Genomic DNA, 8,144 nt, shown 5'->3' on the forward strand with positions numbered 1-8,144 from the left:
AAGAAGAAGAAAGAGGGGGGGGGGAGAGGTTAGGTTAGGAAGCGGGCTCTCCATGTATAAAGATCCAGAGATGTGGCTAATTCTCCTTGCTTAGACTATAGTGGTGTCTGCCTGTATGGAGTCCAGACCACCACCAGCAGCTGCTGGGGTTCTGGAAGCTTCCTAGACTATCTTCAGCACTCTGGCAATGTGGGTAGAACCCAGACATCTACTTGGTGAGCTCTCAGGTAAGTTGGAGAAACATGGCGTTCAGAACTTCAGGGTTGCATGGTGAGATGTTTGGGAAGAGGCGAGGAAAAGGACAGACCACGTCATCAGGTGCGGGCGTCTTTGAATTTCTTGCTGCTGACCTGATCCTACATCTAAGCATTTGGAAACATTTTTTTTTCTGGAACATTCTAGTTCTTGATTTCTAAAGTATAAGCACTTCCTTATTTAGCTCTCTGCTCAAAGGCGGTTTCCTCTGATCACCCCTGAGTGTCCTTCTGATCCTGTCTCCAACGTCAGCATGTTTTATTTTTATAGCTGCCTCTGCCCACCACCTCTTGTTTATCCTGTCTTTCTTGTGTTTCCTCCTCTTCTAAGATGGATCTTTGTGAAAGGGTGGAAGAGTTGAAACAGTTGCCTCATTCATCCTGTGCATGCCCACCGCCAACTTCACTCAGTACTTTGCATGTAGTCAGTACCTTGTCCATAGTCAGTGCCTTCAGAAGCTAAGTCAGTGTGGGTGAAGGATGAGCAATGCCCACCGTAGAACTCCCACAGTCAGTGGGGGAGGGGAGGCCTGCTCCATCAGCAAGGTTACCTGGCACGCCTTTCAGGAAGCCCTCTCTAGACGCGTTTATATGATGACATATGTTTTTCTTCTGGTGTCAAGGAAAGGTAGGCATAGAAAGGAAAGGAGGAAGTGATTCATAAAGAAGACCCCAAATGACCTCAGTGGTCAACCCAAGTTGAGTGCAAGGAACTTGTCTCAGTCCACTTCCTGATCTATGTATGACAGGACACCCGAGACTGGGTGATATACAGAGGAAAGGTGTTTATCATGGCTAATGGCTCTAAAGACAGAGAAATCCAACAGTAGGCAGATGTGTTTGCTGGGGGACTCGTACTGCTTCATGCCAGAGCAGAGTGAGATAGAAGGGAAAACAGGTATAGTACCCGAGGAAGAGAAAATGGGGGTAGGGAACTAATTCTCATGGGAGATAATCCATCAGTCCTTTGTCTCAGTACTGTTACTAAAACAAGACCCTACCAGCCAACCCTGCTGCATGCAGGGTCCAAGGGAGCATTTGGTGCTCTGTGAGGGGCTACACACAGATCATAGCAAGGAGACTGGCTGTGTTAGGGCATGGAAGAGAAGGGTGCATGGTGAAGGTGGGCAGGGGAAGGAGGCAGGCACAGCTCAAGGTGACACAGAGCTGTGGGTCTCTCTGCCCGCTCACTCCACTTGGGAGTTCTCCCGGTTAGCATTGAAGGCATCCAGATGTCAGGATTCCACAAAGAATGCAACTTCACAGATGCCACGAGTTCTCACTCTTCCGTGGGAGCTGAGACAATTATTCTCATGAGCACAGAAAGCCAGTCAGTTGAGAGAGATGGCTGAGTGGCTAAGAGCATTTGCTCTGCAGGTACAAGGGGTAGAGTTCAAACCCCAAGTACCCACCTAGAAATCTAGGCAGGGGTGTGTGTGCTTGTGACCTCAGCACTGGGGGCAGGGCAGGGCACAGAGAGCTAGCTGACCTGCTAGCCTAGCCAAAATCAGGAACCTGTGTGCACATGAGTGTGCACTCACACATACACACACATACCACACTCATGCAGCAAATACACACCATCATTGTGCCACATGCACACACACACACAGATACACACAGACACATACATGCCAAACAACACACAAATCATACGACACACATACTCTTAACATTCCATATACACCATACCGCATGTACATAAGACAGAGAGAGACGGGGGGCGGGATTGAGAGAGGAATAATTATGGCTATGGAAGCTGGGGATGGAAGGGAACAGAGTCTAGGAAGAAGAAGCCTCCAGCTTGTCCAAACTGGAGTAGTGAGCAGGATAAAGTATAACTGTCCTTAAGAATGCCTTACCATATATTTCAAAATAGATAAAAGAGGGAATTAGAGACGATCCCCATGGCACAAAGCGGTAATCTTGGGGTGATGGATCAGCCAGTTACCCTGATTTTGCTGCCACTAATTGTAACATGAATGGAGTCCTGTACAGAGCCTCAGAATGGTACATGGCCATTACACATCAATTAAAATAGCCAAGTAGAGAATTAACATGGGAACAGATGGAACATAGGCCAGGGATTCCTCCCTCCCTCCCCCGCCTCTGTCAAGCAGAGAAGTATTTCTCTTAAGAGTCAGCTGTTGTACCTCATGGTTATTTCACAAAAGAAAGAGTACATTTAAAATGTAAAGCACCAGAGAGAGAGAGAGAGAGAGAGAGACCCATTAGCTCCGAGTAAAGAGTCTGCTCCTAAATTGGCTAAATCTTACGCGCTGAAAAATTCATTGCATCTTCTATGTTGCTTTCCCCCTCGTTCTGCCAAAGAAAATAGTGAGAAAGGCTCTCGGGAGACTATGCTCTGGAACATTGCCCTGCGATGGATGCAGCTGGCCCCACAAGCACCCAGGATGGGCACCGAATGAGCCCTCTCAGAAATACAAGAGCTGGTGGGTTCTTTCCCAAGCTGGAAAGTCAAGGTTCGACTCACAGATTTGCTAACCTTACGAGCCCGCACATCTCATCTCCCTTCCTGAGTTTTCAATGTAGCAAAATAACAGAAACGATAATTGTAATAATTTTAGATGATTCAGAGGCGTTGAGTATATTTACCACATTGCATAATTTAAATGCATATCTCTCCCCAGAATGTTCTTTTGTTTGTTTGTTTTGTTTTGTTTTTCGAGGCAGGGTTTCTCTGCATAGCCCTGGCTGTCCTGGAACTCACTCTGTAGACCAGGCTGGACTCGAACTCAGAAATCTGCCTGCCTCTGCCTCCTGAGTGCTGGGATTAAAGGCGTGCGCCACCACACCTGGCTCCCAGAATGTTCTTGTCACCCCAAATTCTTTATCCCTTAAGTAGTTAACTCCCCTCCCTTCAATCCTGCTAGCCATTAGGGACTATCTATCCTACCTCCTGGCTCTGTGTTTCCAGACTTTGGTTACTCATGGAAGAGGAACAAACATTTTATCACATTGTGTCTTTTTTTTTTCTTCTCACTGTTCCAAAGGCTAAGATCCCAAGGCTAGAGGGGTGGGGACCAGGAGATCAAGAGTTGATGACTAGGAAAGGGATTCCCTTGTTGGAAGCCAGCTGCAGTCTCGGTTCACACATGGTAGTTTGTGTTGCATGAGATTCAGAGCTACAGAGCTCATTAAGACAGTCCATGTACTTACTCAAGAACTATCTACTAAGGATCTGTAGAGAACAATCGGATCAGACATTAAACAGTAGAAATTCAGAACTTAATGTCATCGCCACTCTTTTTTTAAAAATATTACTTATTTAATGTATATGAGTACACTGTAGCTGTCTTCAGACACACAAGATGAAGGCAGGCATCGGATCCCGTTACAGATGGTTATGAGCCACCATGTGGTTGCTGGTTTTTGAACTCAGGACCTCAGGAAGAGCAGTCTGTGCTCTTACTCACTGAGCCATCTCTCCAGCCGGTCATTGGCACCCTTAGGGAGAAGCTTTCGAAAGGGGTTTGCTCAACTCCAGACAACGGTGAAAAGACTCCAAGAGGAAGTGACAGCTAAGCTGAGCCTTGACCATAAGCAAGAGTTTGATAGCAGAAGGGACAGAGATGGGATCAAGGTAGGCAGAGGATCCAAGACTAAATAAGGCAAGAGACAAGAGAGAACACAGTCTCTTGCTAGATGTGGTCTAGTTCACAGAAGCTGGAGCTAAGGATGCAGTCAGGGATCTGGAGATGGCGTGTCAAATGTCCCACTGAGGCATTTGTGCCTTTCTTTGAAGCCAGAGGTTAATGGAGCTGATGGCTTTCCCAAAGCTCTCTGAAAAGGTTGCCATTTTGGGTCCGTGTGCATTATTCAGGAGTTAATGTGTTTCCGTCAATGTCTCTAAGGGATTTTAGATTCTCGAGTAAGTATGAATCCCCTAGGAGCTGTTGATAGCATCCAAGTCTCCCATCACTTAGGGATGGATGAGTTAATCTTCTGATTCCATTAAAGAGAAGAACAACTTACAGAAGGATGGGTCTACCTGGACCCACGATCTGATGGCACAGTGCACTGCGGAGGGGCAGTTATGGCAGCGGGGAGTGGGGGTGGTGGTGGGGGTGGTGGAGGCAGCCAGTCACACCGCATCTGCAGTCAGGGATACCACTTCTCAGTCCTGTTCTCCCATTTGTTCAGACTGGAGGTTTGACCGTTCTTCGAATCTGTGTGCCAAACCTACCCGTCTTGGGAAGAGTAGCCCGCTTCACTCCTGATGTCAGCCCCTCTCACTCCACACCCCACAGCCCCTTCCAAGCCATCTCCACACACTGTCATCCCCTAATGGTGTCATTTATCACTCAGAGCTCTCCACAGCCCTCCCGTCTAGGGAAATAAGCATGCCTCTGTGGCATGCACAGCTCACCTTATTTACAGCAATGATCTCCGACACTGTACTCATGCGTGTGACTCATCCCATCTTGGTGACAGTGACCAAGTACACTTTAGAACAACTTGGACATGTCTTAAATTCTGATGCCCGGGCCTCACACTCTCAGACTTGTTCAGGCACATAGTGGGGATTCAGTAATAGTCTTATTGATCACATGTTTACTTCAATAAATGAACAGATCAATGCGTAGGTTTACGTATCTGATCATTAACCTTCCCATGATGGTGACTTGAACTCCTAGGCAATGCTACATTTTGACATTTTGTATATGAAGCTTTGCTTCTAAGGACCATTTACTCATTGCCCACAGCATGGCAGGAAACAGTTACAGTGGGAAGCTGACTCTAAAAGGTTAGATTCCAAAGCCAGCACAGTAGCTGTGTGCAGAATTGCTGGTGTCCAAGGGCTTCAGTGTACGTGGATGGCACTGTCTTGGGAAGGCTATGGAACCTTCAGGAGAGGGAACCTCACTGAAGGAAGTGGGCTGTTGGGGGTGGGTCTTTTTACCTCAACCCCACTTCTCACATGCCCTCTGCTTCCTGATCTCAGATACACTATGAAGTCACCTCGTGGTCTTGTTACCGTGGCATGACAGACCATAGCTCCTCAAACCACAAGTCAACATAAAACTTTTCCAGGAGCTGGAGCGATGGTCCAGTGGTTAAGAGCACCGGATGCTCTTCCAGGAAACCTGGGATTAATTCCTGGCACCCACATGGTTGCTCACAGCCATCCCAACTCCAGTCACAGGGAATCTAATACCCTTTTTTGACCTTGGCAGGCACCAGGCATATACATGATGCACAGACACACATGCAGACAAAACACTCATTCATATAACATAAACTAAATAAATCTAAAACACACACACACACAAAATCAAAAGAAAGCCTTCCTTAAGTTGGTTCTTGTTGAGTATTTGGTCACAATATGGGTCCAAAAAGAACAATAACTAATATAGAAATGTTCTTAAGCACTCAGTGGATGAATGTGGGATGTGCTAAAATTTTAGGACCTTTGCGAAGGAGACAACAAACCCCATCACTAGCCAGAAACTATACCCTTCTTTTCCTTTCCCCTCCCTCCCTCTTTCTCTTCCTCCCTCCCTCCCTCTCTTGCCCCATCTTTTCTTTTTCTTGTGTAGATCCTAATATACATTTCCAAATGAGAGCTCACCAAATCTTGGAAGAAGATGGAATAATTTGCATTTTTCCCATATCCCCGCACGCAAAGAAAAGAAAACACCTACTCTCTAGTAGCTGCTCTGGCTGTCATAGTATTCAAGTTGAGAATGAGTGATTTGGAAGACAGAATCTCGTTACACTCTCCCCGTGGGGGCCAAATTAGCTGCACCCACCTTGTCCCAACCTCTTCCCAAATTCCATGACACCACAAACTCTCAACCTCACCGTCTTCTGCCCTATACCTGTCCCTTCTCCATAGAGTGGAGAGAGGAGCCACTAGCAGGTAGAATTTTAAAAGCACTTCTGGGAGACATGTGCCTTCTCCCTACCCATCAACCTACCCCGCTAAGGGACCATCAAACCCATGTGGTTCGTCAAGACCCATATTGTAGAAGCTTCATCAGGACACAGGGCAAAGCTACAAGCACCAGGTCAGAAGGCTGCAGTAGGGGAAGACATGCTATGTAATGGTGTGGAGATCCATTTAGCCCCAGAGGATTGATTATGCATCCTTTGCCAATGGAGACTTACTAGGTCTTCTCCAGGGTGCCAACACTTCTCCCCTTCAAACTGTCTAGGGCTGTTTCTGCTAAAGCTGCCAGAACAGAAAAGAGAAGGGGAGAAGCCGCCCTTTTTCATCGCTTCAAAGGAAACCTGAATTTTGATCCCTTTAGTGAGTGGCGCTGGATAAAAACCTCCACTTGGGTCTGCTTTCTGTGATTAAACAAGCCTCTTGTTTGTCAAGGAGCTGGAAGATTGCAAGAAAGGAGGGCCCTTTCCTGTGAAGTTCTCTGAAAGCACCCCCCACCCCTTGCACAAAGGGATTCTCCAGACAGGAGGCAGAACTGGACTTCAAACACCCAGAACAGGAGTTAAAATGGGATGAGGGATTGGTGGGGGGGACCTGGAAAGGCTCCCCGCAGATGACAGAACCCTCCAGTTGAGACCCTCCAGGACTCGTGAGTGTCCTAGCATAGCTTTGAGGAACGTGGTGACATTGGAAACCATTGCGACATTCTCCAAACAAAAGAATCTCATCCCTGTGAAAAGAGGTCTACACAGGGAGTTATAGGGAGGGTTGGGAGGGGCAAGTCTAACCTAAATCCATCCTGCTTTCCTAAGACTCAGTTGCAGCATGTTGGGTGTTCACGAGAGGCAGAATCCTTTTACCCAAATCACGCTTGCTTTTTGAAAATCCACCCCCCTCCCCCAGAATGCTAAGGTTGTGCTAGCTTGCTGGTGAACTGGGCAGAAAATAAGAATGGAGAACACCTAATTCAATTTGAATTGCAGACGAACACTTTTCTTTTCATTTCTTTTTTAAACATGGCAGAAGTATTACACGGGACACACTTACATTTTGAGAATGTCTTCTTTCAGAGTCTGCAATTCAAATTTACCTGGGCATCTTCCATTTTATTTGGCCCAGTGATGATCTAAATTCAGATTGCATTTCCTGTCGAATCTACTTGTGAGAAGTGGGGGAGACTGGATCAGGTGCCTCTGAGGGCTGCCTGTAGATGCCACGGAAGTGGTTTGGTCCATGGGTTTTGATGTGAGGCAGGGCCAGATTTCATATTTGCCCCTGGAGGTGAAGTTGCAAATGGCTGTGAGCCGTCCACGTCCAGTGAACCCTTAATAGAGTCCTCTCTTCAGTCCCATGAGTCAGATTTAAACCTCAAACCTGTTTCTTTTATGTGTTCTCCCACAATGACAATCTCCTCCTGAGGTCTTTTCTTTATGGTAAAATAGGACTCCGTCCATTTGTGTGCGCATGTGTGTGTGTATGTTCTATATATGTGTGTGTTGTATGTGTATATGTTTTATATATATATATATATGTGTGTGTGTGTGTGTGTGTGTGTGTGTGTGTGTGTGCATGTCTGTGTATGTGTGAGTGTTATGTGTGCATATATGCTGTGTATGTGATGTGTATTATGTGTATCTATGTATATTGTGTGTGTATGTATGTGTTATGTGGGTGGGTATACATGTGAGTGTTGTGTGTGTATGCCTGCATATATGTTATATATGTGATGTGTGTGTTGTGTGTATCTTGTACGTTATGTGTTGTGTGAGTGTATAGCACATGTGAGTGTATATATGTGTGTATATGTGTTGTGTGTATGTGTTTGTATGTCTGTATGCATGTAGTTGTGTGTGCATTGTGTTTAAGTATGCACATGCATGCACATGTAGAGGCCAGAGGTTAATATCAGATGTCTTCTTCAATTGCTTTCCACCATATTGGTTTTTTTTTGTTTGTTTGTTTTTTTGGTTTTTTTTTTT

The sequence above is a fragment of the Mus caroli genome, chromosome 5, assembly GCF_900094665.2.
Source record: "Mus caroli chromosome 5, CAROLI_EIJ_v1.1, whole genome shotgun sequence".
NCBI classification, from domain to species: Eukaryota; Metazoa; Chordata; class Mammalia; order Rodentia; family Muridae; genus Mus; species Mus caroli.